Source organism: Anguilla rostrata, chromosome 5, assembly GCF_018555375.3.
Source record: "Anguilla rostrata isolate EN2019 chromosome 5, ASM1855537v3, whole genome shotgun sequence".
Classification (NCBI taxonomy): Eukaryota; Metazoa; Chordata; class Actinopteri; order Anguilliformes; family Anguillidae; genus Anguilla; species Anguilla rostrata.
In genome coordinates this window covers 1,124,440-1,142,388 of record NC_057937.1, presented here as the reverse complement: position 1 = coordinate 1,142,388, position 17,949 = coordinate 1,124,440, and the positions used below count along the sequence as shown (strand labels likewise).

At 41.1% G+C, this 17,949-nt stretch overlaps 1 long non-coding RNA gene across 2 annotated transcripts; it reads right to left on the bottom strand.

Annotated features, from left to right (window-relative positions):
* Window positions 1–3,911: 3,911 nt before the first annotated feature.
* LOC135254411 (uncharacterized) lies at window positions 3,912–17,721 on the bottom strand. 2 transcript variants are annotated; one of them, XR_010329871.1, is made up of 3 exons: window positions 17,465–17,721; window positions 16,110–16,287; window positions 3,912–4,725 (listed from the first exon to the last, which is right to left on the bottom strand). It is a non-coding gene; the product is annotated as an uncharacterized LOC135254411 (long non-coding RNA). The 2 variants fall into 2 exon arrangements; XR_010329870.1 differs by lacking the exon at window positions 3,912–4,725 and adding an exon at window positions 9,293–10,037 and having other exon boundaries at window positions 17,465–17,720.
* Between the last annotated feature and the right edge of the window lie 228 nt (window positions 17,722–17,949).

Genomic DNA, 17,949 nt, shown 5'->3' with positions numbered 1-17,949 from the left:
TGGATTTCATATCTTCTGTGAAAGCTCGAATCAAAAAGACACGCAGAGAGAAGCTGAGCCACTACATCAGCCGAGCCGAAAGGTCAGCTTAAACTCAAACAGTCTTTTCAGCATCGACTTACTCCCCATCTCTGCGAGAGAGAGAAATAACAGATGGTACAGTCATGCATTTGGCTGAAGATTTGAGATTGTTTTCAGTTCTCGGAGCTTAGGAAAGCTTGGGCAGGTGTCACGGTCACATTTTCTGCGTTGCTATTATCCTGGAGCCGTGTTATAGGATGAAACGTCAAAATGTACGAGAGGCAGGCTCAACAGCCACGGCCACATAAAGAGGCAAGGACAAATTACATCATTGTTACAAAACATCAATTACAAACATATTACCATGACCGTAATTCTCATGATGTATACCAATTTTAAAACCATGTATTAATGGTCAGTAAACTTGAAGGTTTATTAATAATTTATAAGCAGGCTAGTCAACAGGTTTGAATAGTCCGTTTGATAGTCCGTTAATTTTCATTTATTGATTTTAATTTGAGAATCAAACCTACACCCTCAGAGCCCAATTTATGCTGCCCTGCCACCTTGGCACATGTATGTTACACTTGAACATGTCATTTATTTACTTTTTAATAAGGTAATAAAGAGAAGGTGTTTAGCTTGGGCTATATTATACCAGTAGCACCAAAATCTTGCTTAACTCCACTTTGTCAAGGCAGCCAGAAAATGATGTTCTTAGAGAAACACAAGTGTACTTAAATTAATCTGAACCAGTCTTTCCCTAGGGCATCTGGGAAAGAAAGCTACATTTTGGCGAGATTGGTCTCCACTGACATCACTTTAATCTGTTTGGTTCCAACATCTTTTAGCCAGCATCGAGTTATTTACTGATGTGCCACCAGACAGACAGTTTTCTGGTTTTCTGAGCTGCTACTTCTAAATGGAGACCCACCAAGCCAAGCCGAGCCAAGATTTATTAGGAGTAACAGACACTTGGTCTTCCAGGAAAGTTAAGCCATGGAAGCTTGGCAGGCTTTTCTCTCCCATCAGAGTGACAGCCTGGTCTGATCAGGTCATAGTGCCCAAAGTTTACGAGCCTGGCGAGCGAGACTAGCCTCGAAAGCAACATCGTCCCTTCTGTTCTCACGCACGTCGCACATGCTGTACGATATGGGCGTCGCTCGTGAAGACGGTTCCCGCCGCGTCTCGCGGAGCGATCAGTATTCACGTCCTGCCCGTGACCTGCGGCTGATTGGGGTTGCTGTAGCGCGAGGACCTGTCCGTGTCTCAGAGAAGAAAGAACAAAGAAGCGCACAATCAGAGGGCAGAACCCAGCCCTCCCTTCGTCTCATTGGGCATTTGTTTGTCAAAGTGGTTGTCACAACCGCTTAATCTCCACTTTTAAAAATCCTTTTTTCCCTCCTTTTCTTTTCACTGTATGAGAGTCTCCTTCTCTTTTTTTTGGCCCCTGAAGTGACAGTAATTGGAAAATAGCTCCAGGGCCTCCCCAGGGCGGCAGGCTCACACATCTAGTCTTGATTAGTGAGGGGGAACTTGAAAAGTTCGGAATGGAACCGTCAGCTTCAACACTCCTCACATCTCTTTGGGGAGCTCGTCCCCTCTCACCCGACCGCTCAGACTGACCGGCCCAGAGGGGAGGTCCTCCAGCGACAGAGGGGTCAACTTCTTCTTCTGTGGTGAGTGACTCTGAGAGGCAACGTGTTGGAGTACATAAAAAATGTTGTGGCACGATTATGAAAGAACGGTGTTATGTGGACCTGTGAAGGTGAGGAGCCATTAATGTCAGCTGATTTCACTTCACAATAACGATGGAAATCATATTCATGTTATGAATTATTCGATCAACAGTTGGAATCACTCTACTGAAACTGAAACTTGTTAGTGGAAAATGACATTGAATACATCTATGGTACGCTATGTGTAAGGTTTTATATAGTTTAAAAAAGCTTCTAGAAAGGCATTTACCCGGATTAAATCAACTATACATATAGCTCATAGGAACGATATTTCATAGGAAGCATTAACGTGACATTTATAGCATGGCTTTCACTAATGGTATGGGACTATGTATAACTTTCCTTTATACTGAAAGGTACCAGAATGGATTTAGTTCACGTCTCATTTTTGTTCCGCCTTCACGGAGTCTCCTGGGTGCCCTTCCACGGTCCCCAGGTTCAGTTATTTTCGGGACCTGACCAGAATTCCGGGTAGTAACCCTCCAGGGAGCCGTGCTGAATTTGGCCAGTGGTGCTGTTTCTGGTGCTGCTTCAGCAAGCTCATGCAGTGGTTGGTTTTTTTCTCTGTGTATTTCACCCAATATGCACAGGCTTCACTCCATAGCACTGCATTAAAATAGGCCCCAAGCACCAGCACAAGGAGAACGCTTTGGTAGAATAATGAAAAAGCTCCCCCAGATTAGATTACCCTTTTATTTATTTATTAATTTATTTATTTTGTATCAGTACTAAAGGTGTATCCGCGTTGCTCAAACAGCTTTTAGATTCAAATCCACTCCCCTCTGATGTCAATAATACACTCAGCCCCAACATAACCCCCCCCCCCCCACACACTCCTCCCCCACACATGCAGTTTAAAACCCTGTACAACCATTTTCAAGCTCTGCAAATGTGTGTGTGTGTGTGTGTGTGTGTGTGGGGGTTTTACCATGGTAACTGTGAAAAGAAAATGAACTCAACAAAGATTTAATAGCATTTTATGATTTGAAAAACATAAAATAATAATGGTTAGTATTGTTTTTGATAGCTGTGGAGAAGGCAGTGATAGCCTTTATTCAGCAGTAATTGGCTGTAATGCAAACATAGTGCTGTTGCACACTGGTGCATAAAACGCAGACATTATGCCGACACTTCAAGTCATTATCCACATAATGTGAATGAATGATTTATATATTTATACATAAATCATTTATATATAGTATATTTATATGAATTAAATATATTTTTCAAAAAAATATTGCTTATAGTAATAAAACACACAAATGACATGTGCATAAATTGTATAGTTTTTTTTTTCTTTCTTCTCTATCCCTCTCTTTGAATTCTTAGTCTCATGACATTTCCTGAGATGGGACACACACACTAACTCACGAATATTGAATCCAGGCTTCACCAGTGCCCATCTGTCACAGCCTGGTGCACAAGGTGCGCTCTTCAGTGTCCGGAGACCTGCTACATTCTGATACTGTCAGAGCGTGTCCCCTCGCAACCCCCACCCCCCCGTCAGAGGACCTCGCTGCTGATTCAAACCTCGTCTGTAGCATATGATCAGCTGCCACCGCAAATCTTCTTCACTCCTTCACAGCGGCAGCTAATTTTACGCTTTCTTGTTCTTTTTCGTGCTGAACATTTACTCTGGGAGAAGCACAGCTGTAGCCAAGGATTTTTAATTCTGTGTGAAAATGAAACAAAATGTGAAAAACTACATGCAATTCAAATTTACAGAAAACAGAAAACACACTGCAGTCAGATTGAAGCCCAAGTTATGCTTTGTAGTCGTTATAGTAATGTGCTGTTTAGCGAAACAAAACCATTACTGTTGTTCTGCAATGAAGACAGGGAGAACCAGAGGTCAACTCTCTTTTTAACTCTTAAAGTATTTGCAAAATACTGAGGAAATTAACTTACAGCATAAATATGTACAATGTAAATGGTAAATGGACTGCATTTATATAGCGCTTTTATCCAAAGCGCTTTACAATTGATGCCTCTCATTCGCCAGAGCAGTTAGTGGTTAGGGGTTAGGTGTCTTGCTCAAGGACACTTCGACATGCCCAGGGCGGGGTTTGAACCGGCAACCCTCCGACTGCCAGACAATCGGTCTTACCTCCTGAGCTATATCGCCCCATATACAATACAATGTATGTTACAAACTTGAAGTAGCAGCACTATAAATGACACTGCAGCAGATGGGGTCTGGAGAGTGTCTGACAGACTCATTTGGATGTTGTGGCTAGGAGTCCTGCATGGGTCAACACTTGGAACCTCACAGGTTGTCAAATCAACTAAATATGAAGAAAAAGAGGAGTGAAGAAGGATGGTGGCTGTGTAAATCACAGCATACCTAGACAAAAGGTCACTGACTCCATTATGTTGCTAATGAAGGAGTGATAAATGTTTTTTTATAGTTAATTTGCATCATGTGAAAAAACAGGGTACATATTTTATTAATTTATTAAACTAAATTATGCACTCCAGCCCAACATTTTCATGCTATGTAAATTCCCTGGAGCATTTACCATTTTCTTTAGAGAATATTTTCTACGGTTGCAATTAAGATGCATTTAGAGATACTGTCATTAATTATCTTTGATGGTTTTACATGATAGATGAAAAAAAAGGTAAAAAAAAAATATAAATGCCATTTTTTGCATTGGTACTCAAAATGTTTCATCATTAGTGGTATTGGTTCATTCTAAATGTCTTGAAACTGTGAAGACTTTAGTTTCCTTGGCTACCATTAAACTCAAAAACATTAGTCAATGGATGATATTTCCACGTTCCATGCAGCGGCTACTGGCGTCTGTGAAGCGTCTTTCAGAAGACAGTCGTTTAGTTTTAAGGTGGCGCAGGGCTGTAAGTACTCTATAGACGGTGTCGGCTCTCTATTACCACAGAAAGCTGGGCTCTTGAGCAGGGGTTTAATGCAAGGCCTCCACAAAATCCTCCAGACATTTCACTCCATCTGTGGAAAAAAAAAAAGACAGGAGTTATTTAACAGCGAACAAGGATTGAGAGTCCATGCTGTATTTAACCCTGAAAAACGACCCTCGACCAGCAATAAAAATAAATAAATTAATGAATTAATAAATAAAAACTCAAGAACCACATGAGCATGTAGCGTGCACACACACACACACACACACACACACACACTCACACACAGACACATACACGCACACACACACACACATATATATATATATATATTTGCGGATACGAGCCCTATATTCCACACATGCAAGGAACCTTCAGTTTGATGTGCCGAGTAGTATAAGCAATGTGTCAGGAGTGTGATTTTTAGTCGGCCTGATTAAAGCGTGCGTTCACCGGGGAGCGGGGAGCGGCGCAGCGCGGTTTCTCTCAGACACACTTTCCCAGGCAATCTTGTGCAAAGGCAGCCAACCAGGATTGATCTCGGAGACACCAGTGTCATTACGCCATCCCCACGGGCTCGGCGAGCAGGCAGATCAGCACCATGCGCTTGATTGTCAGACCACTTTTTCCCCGTCCCCATTAACTATCCTTGTTTGGTGCCAAGATACGGTTTGATTTTTATTTATTTATTTATTTATGTTCTTCTTCCCCCTCTGGGAGAGTTCCTTTGATGGTTTTCGCCCAACTGTAACATCCACAGTGATCCTGACGACGCATCCAATCGGTTCATCTCGATGCGACCTCATTATCGTGCCTGTTGTCCTTTATATTTACATATTTATCTATTTGTTTATATATTTATTTATTTGTTTGTTTGTTTTGCGAGGCTGGCAGGACAGACTCACGTCAGACAGAATCATGCAGCTGGGTCCCGAACAAGATGGTCATACACAGCAAAATGTCCGGTGTTAATTCAACTCTTTCAGTGTTAATTGATCTCTTAACAGATAACATTTGGTCCCACTCTGGAATGTGGGACAGGATGTTCATAAGAGCGGCCAACGCACGGACCAGCCCTTGAGGAGCTTCTGCCTGCATTGGGCAGAGAGGCTGAGACATTATGAAGAATATATCACACGCTGTAACGACAGAGACTACCCTGGATCACTGCGGTCCTACACTCTGTCAGGCTTGGCTGTAAAATTGAACTAAAATGTATTTTAGGTGTTTTTCCTCATTTCTAAATGTCGCCTGCATATTGTCTCCTTCCTGTCGTGCTGACAGAAATGCGTGAAAGCATCCAGCAAATGTGTTTTTACAAAATGGCTTCCCTCGATGTTGATGTTAAGATGCCTGCAAGTAATACTTTGCCTTTGACACCTGATTTTTCAAAGGAAATGCTGTAAAAGTACTGAGCAGTTATTCATATGGGAGCAATAGAGCAGCCTTAACTTCCATTCCCACTGGATAACATTGGGGTATTCATATCTATGTGTTGTCATGGTTACGTGTACTTTGGGGTGTTCGTATACAGATCTACAGATACAGTGGTTATGTGCTGGCATACTTGGTGGGGCATTTGTACTTCTGAAAACTTGACTGAATCATTTTTGAACATGCTAAATTTAATTAGATTATCAATTTAAATAATGCTTTTCCTGATAGAATCAAATATTTTGTTGTGTAAGTGATATAAACTCTGTAGACCATTCTGCTTTATTACTGTAATAAAAGGGAACAAATAAATAAAGTCTTAATCAATTTAATAATCAATCCAAATTTGCATCCGGTGTTTTCTGTCTGAATGGTGTGATGGTGAAATCCGGTAAAAGGCTTTTCTTTGTGTTCACGGCCAGTGTACTGGAGAACGACATATGCTGAATCTCAAGAAACAAATGATTGTTAAAAGGTGCTGGAAAATATTTAATAGTTTTTTTTTTCTTTCTTTAAGGCCATGTTTGTGTCATTCTTATCAAATCGGTTTCCGATGGTCTCAAAACTGACGGAACATTGCATATTGAAATGAATAAATTAGCACCCTAGTTTACTGTTACCACTCTCTCTGCTATTAAGTCCTCTTGTGTATGTATAGTGTTCTCCTGTGCTGCAAGTAGTAAATTGAATGGTCATGCAATGCATCACGGTTTTTTCAGCTTGAGCACTGAAGCCATAATCATAATGGTTGGTTGGTCGCCTCTAAGTTTAGATTTTGGTTACCAAGCAGTATTACTGTGCCAGTGCCCCCCCACCCCCTCTGGCTGATGTGTGGTGTGCTGTGTGGGGTAATATTCAGTAAACCCTTAGTGCCCCCCCCCCGGCTGATGTGTGGTGTGCTGTGTGGGTAATGTTCAGTAAACCTTAGTGATCCCCGGCTGATTGTGGTGGCTGTGTGGGTAATGTTCAGTAAACCCTAGTGATCCCCCCCCCCCCCCCCGGCTGATGTGTGGTGTGCTGTGTGGGGTAATGTTCAGTAAACCCTTTCTGAATGTTCAGTGAGCAGTAAGCCGGGGCCTCGCTCAGAGGATTGGTAACAATAGCTTTTTGGAGAAAGGGAATAAGCAGAGACGGAGCCAGAGGCTATATTTGCCTGTTCTTTTTCATTAAATCGATTGCATTTAAAATAGAGGTGAATAAATAAATGAAGCACGGTGCCAGTCAAGCGCACTTTCATTTCAGAGCAGAATCAGCGCCACCGACTGGTTCGCGGTGAGATGAGTGCATGTGTTTTTCTTCCGCCTCCTTTATTTATGATTTTTCTGTACACACGCACTCAGTCCTGGCTGCGTTTTACTGACCGTCCGCTCGTTATCTCAAAGTAACTGCACAAAGGTACGATAACAGGGCTTCGCTCCAGATTCGAGACAGCCTTCTGGATATCAAGGCCGCCATCAAATCTGCATTTGTCCTTAAGTCTGACTTAAGGGATTTTTTGCTAGTGCTGCTATTTTTCTTCACACGCAGTCTGGGGAGTTAATTTTGCCCATCGCTGAACCCACCGAATAGGTAGGTTAAGTTAAGGGCGAATGTTGATTGAATCCTGGGCTCAGTCTGATTCCTTTACCGACACAATACATCACCATCTAGAATGAGATACGTTTGACCCACTACATTTTCTACCGCACGTAACTACCACAAGCAACCTCACCCTGACTCTCTATAAATAAATAAATACATAAATGCCACTGTGGGAATCATGGGGGAGGGAATCATTCATTCATTCATTCATTCATTCATTCATTCATTCACTCATTCATTGTCTCTCGGTCTCAACATTCTAAACTCTTTTTGGGTTTTGATCACCTCCAGTCTTCTCTCACAGTGACTTTGTTCGACTGACTTGCATTTCAGCATTGACTGGAGAAATAAAATAAAGAAGTGCAGCCTCCGGTCAGATGCTATTGTAAAGGGTAATTCAAACCCAATATTGATAAAATCTGCTGTCTAGCAATAAACACATTCATTTCCCCTCTTCTTTATGCTGTTTTGGCAGTGCAGAATTACTCAGCATATATTTCTTGGAAATGTTCTTGGGACATATATTATCTTTCATATATTATCCGTCCTGTCCGATAGAATGCATCTGAGCCACTTTTCATATCTTTATAGAATTTCAGTTAATGCACAGAGACACTACTGACTGCACGTATGATTAATGAGGAGTAATTTGTAGCATAAATAGTCCTTTGTTATGAATTGTCATCGGAAAATCTGAGAGTGAAGTGTGGAACTTAAAGTGTGGAAAATGTTCCTGTTCACTGATCCGCGCAGGTGCAAGGCCTTCAGGTGTGTGTTGTTCCGCTGGGACTCTGTCCTGTGACAAAGAGTTTATAAAATTCACTTACATAGTTTCCAAAAAATCTCACGGAAGGCCTTGTGATGTCATTTCAGCGTCCAAGCAGCACATCTGTGATGCATTTAAACAGAACGGTGTGCACAAAAATAATATTTAGAGTTTTTGAAAAATGAAAACAGAGGTTGCAGGTAACCATAATGAGTGAAGAAGGAGTGAAAGTTCATTTGAAAACATTTTTTTTTCTTGTTAGTGACGTTTTAAACAATGCAGCCTTGCAGTGTTTGCCTCCCACTGAAAAAGCTATCAGCGTCTGCAGCTGTGATTCACATGAGGGATTCATTCCAGCTGTGATTCACATGAGGGATTCATTCCAGCTGTGATTCACATGAGGGATTCATTCCAGCTGGGATTCACATGAGGGATTCATTCCAGCTGTGATTCACATGAGGGATTCATTTCAGCTGTGATTCACATGAGGGATTCATTCCAGCTGTGATTCACATTCAGCTGTCATGGGGATTCATTCCAGCTCGGCCGGAACACATGAAATCATGTTACATGCAAAGCCATCTATTTATACTCATTTCATTTCCATTTCGCATCGTTTTATGGAAAGCAGACGTGGTGATGTTCGCTTGCTTACATAACATGTTTCAAAATAATGACCAAATCAATTTATTGAAAAAAGAATCAACAGCTAATATGAATCGGGGGAAATGTGAGAATGTGGTTTGTCACAACATAATTACTGAATAACTGATGAGAATAAGGTCTCATATTTCTGCAACCAGTTGATACAAGTTAACATTAGTACAGTTAATGGACTTTATTTTATGAAAGATTTATTTTAGTTACTAGTGAGTCACACATACTACACTAAGATGTGAATAGCATACTATTTCTTATTAAAGATGTTAGAAACAACGGGTATCTGAATATAGTTTTATTTCTCTTCACTGTAATACTGCATACAGTTGTGTTAGCTTGGCTTGTCATTACTTACCTCAGGTGAGGGTATGGCCTGGGTGAGTAGGACAATGACGGTATCAACATTTTTTTTTTTGCTCATTTGATTGATTGCTTTACTGATCAACTAAGCGATTGATTGATTGATTGATTAAACCCCTAGATTGAATAGTTTGCAACCTAAGAATAGTCAAAACATCCAATCTAAGATTGTGATAAATACCGTATATTGCGTGACAGTAGAGCTGTTGTATTTTCTGTTGTTTGTTTTCACTTATTTATTAATGTTAATATTTCTCTTTGCACATTTTTACAAAGATAAAACAAGGAACTAATGAAGGCAGGCAAGGTTAAGAAACGCCTGTCTTCGGTACGACAGCGTGTGATAAATAATGCATTTAAATGAGCTGGAATACATGGAAAGGGACTGAACTCACTGATTGTGCCATTTGCTACTGTGAACCCAACAAATGAGTGCATTTTTACACCCCATGGAAATTCCATTTTACAAATGTCACGGTAACTTCAATGCTCATTATTCCAGAGTTTTGATCAATCATTCTTCTTTGTGAGCACCACTGATTCATGTGTACGTCTCTGAATAGGTTCTGGCCAGATTCAAAAGCAAAACAGCCAAGCACCTAGGATTGAGAGAGAGAAAAAAGTAATCAGAAGGTGCACTTTAAAAGATTATGGTTGTTCAGGTACATTTTGTAGTACTAGTGTCCTTTCAGAAGGAAAAGTGTAATTTCACATTTCAGATAATTGCTAAGGGACAAAAAAATACATAAACAAACAAATAACACACTGTTCAGAATTAAATGGAAAAGCTTTTACATGTACACAAAAAGCAAAACTAGAAAAGAGTGTGGTTTGTCAGAAAATAGCTTTTATTTTCTGCTGCATTTGGCACATTATAAGTTCTCAGATCCTTAAGAGGCGCACATCCAATAATAAAAAAACTTTAAAAAAACTTGACGTGTCCAATAATTATTGCCGGCTGTCATTTCGTGGGCTTTGTTTTTGATCAGGAGAATTTATTTCCACGCTTTTGAGAGGAGCCATTTCAGCTGGGCCAAGGGGATCTTTTAAAAGGGAAGGAATGAACTGACCCCTCCTCCTCCTCTCCTTCCATTCCCTCCTCTCCTCCTCCGATTCCTTATTAAGAGAAGATCAGAAGCCGGTTTCTCAGACGCTGCTGGAATGGCGAGCGTCTCATCACCGCAGACGGACTCTGTTCTTGTGAAACTCCGGCCCTCCCAGGGCTCTGCTTGCGCAAGGCCTCATTTTTGATTTCAAATAAGGTGGCGCTGCCACGCGAAACGGCCGGGCGAACGAAGACGCCGCCTTTTCAGCGAAAGGAAATCAAAGCGATGAGGAAAGGAGCTCCGTCCAATCACTGCGCCCGAAATAAAGGACGGAATGAGCTCAGCTGTGCCGGGGTCATCCTGGCGCGCCCCCCCACTGCAAATCGGGTTTGGAATTCTGAGGAGTTTGCCAAAGACTGCGTTTCCCTGGCAGCGCAGGTACAGGTACGAGGCCTTTCTGCTTTGTGTCTGCCAGATCTGTGCTGGAATCAGCTGGAACTGGAACAAGTCCCCATTCACGGATTGAGAAGATAATGACACCCAGTACACTGTAATGGAGAAGATGATGGTGACCATGATGATGATGATGATGATGATGATGGTGATGATGATGATGACAATGATAATGATGATGACGACTTGGATTATATGACCAAAGCATGCAGTATGCAGGCTTGTGCATGCACAGGCTAATACATTTCTCATGCTGAAAGCTTCACGTCAATAGTATGTACTTGATTTTCTGATCATAATATAAGAAGGCATTATTGTGCAAGCTCCATGGTAACGACAGCAGACACGACTGCTAATTAATCTTCCTGGCGTTGACCTTCAAATCTGCACATTTCTTCAACTGGCTGAATTAATATACAGTAAAATCTCTGGTGCTAAACCTATTGGACACATAAGCACTCTGTTAGAGAGGAATTAAAAATGGACTTATTACTGTATATGTGCAGAAACCTCATTTCTTCTTATGCATGAAGTCTTAAGGATATCCTGCATTGTGGGTAGGGGAACACATTAGTGTGACTCATGAAATAAATCTGAAAATAAGCATAAATTTCATAAAAGTTACAAAACAATAGTAGCTCGTGAGTTTAGAGCACTAATATCCCTGTCGGGCGGATTACTCATTAATCTGCTCATCAGACACCATTTGCTGCCTGTGGATACGACCACTTTTGATGTGGACTAATGACTCGCATCTAGAGAACATTTATATCTTCAAAAGGCTGACTTAGCTATTTTGTATGCATATATAAGAAAGCCATTATGAGGCTGGGAAATAAGAGTAAAACAGCCAGAGACATAGGCCAAACCTTAGGCTTACCAAAAACTAACTTTTTTGGAACATCATTAAGAAGAGAGAGAGAGCACTGGTGAGCTCAGTAATCACAAAGGGCCTGGTAGACCAAAAAAGACCTCTGCAGGTAATGGCCAAAGAATTCTCACCATACTGAAGAAAAAGCCCCAAACACCTGTCCGACAGATCAGAAACACTAGCCAATGGTTGCTTATATTGTGTGACTCAGTGGTGAACCATGTTTAATGAAGCCCGCCTCCTGTGGTGCTACAGCCAATCACGTACTGGGGCACATGACTCCCAGCCTCAGTTTCCAGGAAAACACCGGCATTCAATTGGTCTGTTAGAGGCATCGCTCTTTCGCTGGAGGCTCTACTGTACCAGAGAGCACAATTCTGATAGCTTCCTTAATGAGTACACTGAGCAAAGGGACTAGATTAATTATCTTATTTTTTAAATTATTATAATTTTTATAGACAATAATTAGCTCTGGTGCGATGGTGAATGAAGCAAATAAAAAAAATAAAAAAATAAAAACATTATATATGGATATACTGCCCCTTCAAGGTCAACGCTACAAAGAGGGACAGCTGATATACCGCTCAGCGAGGATGACCGCAGGAACCAACAGAGACGGGGATCGAGCCCTTCTGCAAGCAGCCCCTCACCTCTGCCAAGTCCCACATAAATCACCATTTGCTTATTTCACAAATGTCTGCCTTCAAACGTGCTGCCCACAGTGCTTAGAACAAGCGGACAGATGATAAATGTGAACATGTATGTATATATATATATATATATTCTAGTACAAAGTAGGTACTATTTTACACAAAGCAAAGAAGAGACTAGCTTGAATGGACCTCCAAACATGTACCCATTTCCATTCATGCACACCTGTGCCTCACACGGTGCTATCCCAGCACCCCCCAGCTCAGCCTTGTCTTCATTCGCTGAGCCGTTCAGCAGAGAGTCACGGCGCTTAATCACATCTATTTGATTTCCAATAATGAAGTAACTGGGCAGATCCAGCCGATTAAGATTTCATAAATGCCATCCCATTATTATAACTCATTTTATTTCAGAGCGGCACAGCCAGGCTCGCCACGTCCGTGAGCTCACCCAAAGCGATATCAATTACGGGATGTGATTATCAGTTAACACGGTCACTGACTGGAGACAAGAGAAAGTCACCCATCCCTACCTTTTTATGTTTGCTGTCTAGAAAAAAAAAAAGCTGTACTATTTCCTGCAGTGGCCTTTAACAGCACATGTGGATGCTGTAAGGTCAGTCTTGTGTGAAATTACAACTTAGACCACTCACAAACAAATAAAAAAATAAAACAGAAAAATAAAAATAAATAAAACTAGCTAAAATGATGGGTAGATTGCGAGGCAAGACAGTGGCTATTAAAAGATGACACCATTCGTCTGACTTATACTGAGAGGAGAGTTTACAATATTTTTCTCAAAATGACAAGGCAAGCAGCTCAACAAATAGCAAGTAGAATTCATGAGGAAACTACCAACACCTTTAATTTGTGCCTGTCTCGGGCTTATTAGAAGAAGAAAAAAAGCAGAGAAGAGAAACATCTCTCTAACATCTGATCCCTACTGATTAGCTGAAAGACAGCGTGCTCTTGGCCAGTCTGGGTGATGATGATGATGATGATGATGATGATGATGGGCCATCGCTCTCTCCCTCCCTCACACTCTGATGAAGAGCACGGTCTCAGAGTAAACGGGTCACTGTTGTCATGGCACTCTGAATGTTCTTTATCACAGCTCCACACAGAATTTCATATATTATTAAAATTTCCACGACGCTGTCAAAGCCACAGCTTACATGGTTAAAAAAAAGGTTTTCTAGAGGTTTTTTTCTTCATTAAATTCACTCACCGAAAACAGGATATTTATTTTTTAATTTCACAGAAGACGCACAACTGTCCTTGAGGCGATCTCCCCAAACGCATCTTTAATTAAGTAAATTACACTGAAAAAAAACATCTTTCCTGTCAAAAGAGGATAAAAACACATTACTGACGTTACCAACCGCCAGTCCTGTTATGAACTCTCTATGTCCTAATAATTCACAAACGACTCAATCAGCTGGCTTTAAGTGAGCAATGAATTTATTCCGTGTCAATACATTCTTTTTAATTGATAAAAGAATGTGGCAAGCAACCTTGAGTAACAGCGAGAGACCATTATTTTCAAGCCAGTTAATAAATCAGGATGGAGGTTTACTGTTAAAAAATAAAAAACAAAAAACAAAACAAAAAAACACTGGATTATTTATTTATTTCGTTATTTATTGGGAATTCGGACCTGCTGGACTGAAGGAATTGTTATGTGCAATAAGATGTCATGTGACCAGTTGAGTTGAGCGCACTCACACATGAAAACCACACTGAACAGTTCTTTTTGTTTCACCACACCACATAACCAAGACATAACGACAGAGGTTTAAGATCAAAAGCGGGGACACTACCGCTGAACTCCTATACATAACGAGTTCTTGTCCTCTAATATTAAATATGCTTTTGAGATTGGCAGATATTTAGCAGTGCACTGCCCTGCAGATCAGTAAATGGCTTCGATACGGCTTCACGTTTCCCCCAGATGGGGTGCGCCCCGTCATACCCCCCCACGCCCACGGGGGCAGTGTACTTAACCTGAGCTGCTTGAGTAAATACACGGCTGAATAGATGACTAATAGGCGCAAATGTAATCTGCTGCACGTCAGTCACCTCTGGCAGTGACCGGAGAGCACTTCAATTAAAGAAAAAAGAAGAAAAAAAAGAAAGACCCCAGGTGTGATTCTCCAGGTGAGCCGTAGACCGCTGCACGTAAAACCGTTAGCGCTGACGCTAAGGTGAACGGTAAACATCGTGTGCGCGTCTGCTTGACTGCTGTCTGACTGCCGAACCATTTGCCAATAAATTTGTGGCGTACGCTTTCAATTGTTATTAAACATCGTGTATTTCTTAACTAAATGTCAATTAAATGCGCCGTGCTAAATGTTAATGGCATCAATTGTTTCAGCATCCCCCCGTTCCCGCGAAGCCTGTGCATGTCAGTAAATGGTGTATTTATGGCTTCTGATTGTCATAAGAATAATTGTATCTACTGATCCAAACTAAAATAGATTAATGAGATATGGTTTTCTCCTGTTATAAATCAGCAATTATATTTCAGTTAAAGGCACTGAATAAAATATGCTCAAAGAGTTTCTGGATTTTCCCTTAATGTCATTTCTTTAAACACAACTGAGGACTTATATTAATGAAATTGTAATGCAACAATTATGTGATGTCTAGCAGTTTTATTTAGTCAAACAATGAAATAAATAAATGTCCTTCAGTTGAAGAAAATGCATTATATATTCTGTATATATTCTGTTCGTCTAACTCTGCTTGTTAATCACATCACAAATGATCTAATAAGAAATTAAGACTAAAGAAGCTCTTTATATTATTGTTTTATGAGGCCTACAGTCACGGTGACCTTCAGGAACTGCTGAGTGTTTGAAAATCAAGCTGCCACTACTCTGTGTTTTTATTACCCCACCATCAATAACTGCAGAAGGAGCGTGGAGAGCTTTTCCAGCGCACGCTCGTGCACTGTGCACACACACACACACACACACACACACACGCACACACACACGCGCACACACACACACACACACACAAACACATGCACACACACACACACAAACACACACATGCGCATGCATGCACGCACACACAAGCACACACGCACACACACACACACACAAACACACACACACATGCACACACACACACACACACACACACACACACACACACACACACACACACATGCGCATGCATGCACGCACACACAAGCACACACGCACACATGCACACGCACGGACACATGCACACAGACACGGATAAACGCATGCACACATGCATACACACACACACACACAGTATAGTCAGGATAGAGCTAATTTGATCCTTTTTGGGGACATATTGTGAATATTTTTTTTTCAATCACGAGTCAAAACTATGTTCTTAGTGAAAATTGTTATGCAGAAAAAGTTAAACCCTCTTTGGTACAGAGTCCAGTTATAGCTGTCTGAAAGAGAAAAGAAGGCAGAATGGGAAGGCCAGGTCACTGTGCTGTGTATGCATATATATGCATATACAGCACAGAACAGGGTTTTGACAGTTGAAAGAGAGGGTACCAAAATGTTTCAGGTTCAGTACATGACGACTAATGACTTATGCTCTGTGGTCTACGGAGCACCACAGGTAACAGGTAAGCCAGTCGCAAGCTGATGGGAGCCTGACCTGAATTTTAGAGAGGAGCCAATTCCATCCTTCCATTCCAGCTTATGAAATCCCTTCTTCAGACATCCAACAGTATCATCATTCAGCCTCAGAAGCTCTCCGTTGGGAAAGAGGGGGCGGTGATTGTGAGGGTTTTAGACCACGCTTCTCAGGATGAGGACATATGAAATATGGAGGCCTAAGATGAATTAAACAGCACTTTAACTGAAGGCTGGTTTTGCATGAGGTCAGGTTCAGGGCAGGGATACTCGAATCCCTGTCTGGTCTCAAATCAGCACTGCTGGTCTGCTATTCAACCGCATGGCTGAATGATTTATTTATTAATGTCCCTGATTGGTCAGAGGCTTCCCTCACCTGCCGTCACAGGTCTAATCAGTCCCTGATTGGAGGAGGAGAATGTCTGTAAAAACTATTGACACCAAGGATTTCGGTACCCCTGGTCTGGGGTTTTAGGGTTTGTGGTTAATACCTCAGGATGTTCTAGAATGAACACGGTACACGCCACCCCAGCCTTGTCATGGCTGGACGAAGCCAATCACGTCCCACTGCTGGAGACTTAATTACCCTTATGGCTGAAACCCATGCATGAGAAATTAAGGAGGGACAAAAATATGTGAACCTCTCCCCTCAACTGTATGTTTTTAGAAATAATTAATAGATTTTTATTTACATACATCTAATACGTTACCAAACAGAGCTTAACAAAAAAAAAGCTATGCAGAGAATTGTGGATATTGGCCTGGCTGAATTCCCCCACGTTTGGAACACTAAAATGATCAAAGACATGGTGAAATTGGAACTGGTAAAATTTCAAATTTTTTGTGAAATGTTTTATTTTTATTTTTATGCACACTTTTAGTGTAAGACTTGCCTTTCTTTCTTTCACTATAAATGCTGCAAGCTGTTTGGAGGTTAGACTCTTCTCTTAATATGACAGCAATTCAGAGTGCTTGGGGATATGTTAATATGCAATTCCTCTGTGGCGTATTTGTCAGTTTTGCAGTGTAAAAGCAATATCTATCCTCAAAATATAGCACAGAAAGTAGCTGGCATTGTGCATTGATAAAAAGCAATTATATGCACATTATGCAGCAATGGGCTAAATTAAATTAAACAGCAATATACCTGAGGGTTGTAATACTTTAAATAATTGTAAATCCTTTAAATCCTTATATAGCCTATCACTTACTTTTGGTCAAACAGTAATATGGTGCTCATGAATAAGTAATCAGACGAAATGTAATCACAACAAACAATCCAACTATTTAAGAAACCAACATATTGGGTTTAAGCTTTCATTCTCTCTCTCTCTCTTTCTCTCGCACACACACACACACACACACACACACACACACCTTTCTGAAGAAAAGTTTGCTCCATGTTTAATCCATAAAACTGCTCTCTTGAAGGCGAGACACTGTCTGTCTGTCTGTAGGATTGCTGGATTGTTCTGCTGAATTGAAAGTAACCATGGGAAAGGCTGTTTCACTTTGAGGCTTTACAATGCTACCCTCCAGGTATGCTTTTAAAGGAGCTTAAATGGCTCCTGTTCCGCAGAGAGACATCCTGGAAAAAGACCCGGACAATTGCTGACAGCAAAGTTCCCACAATGCCTTGTGAATGTGTTGCACAAGCCACTGCCATTTCCAATGCAGCTTGCCCCATCCCAGACCCACCTTATTTAAGCACAAAGAACATGGAATGTTCAGTTCGATACAACAGTTCACACATTAATCATTTACAGAAGGCCTATCTGATGCATGACATAAATGCCCAACCAGACGCCACTTTTCCTGCTTGTGAGCAAACAGAGGTCAATATGAAACTAAATTAGCTGGGT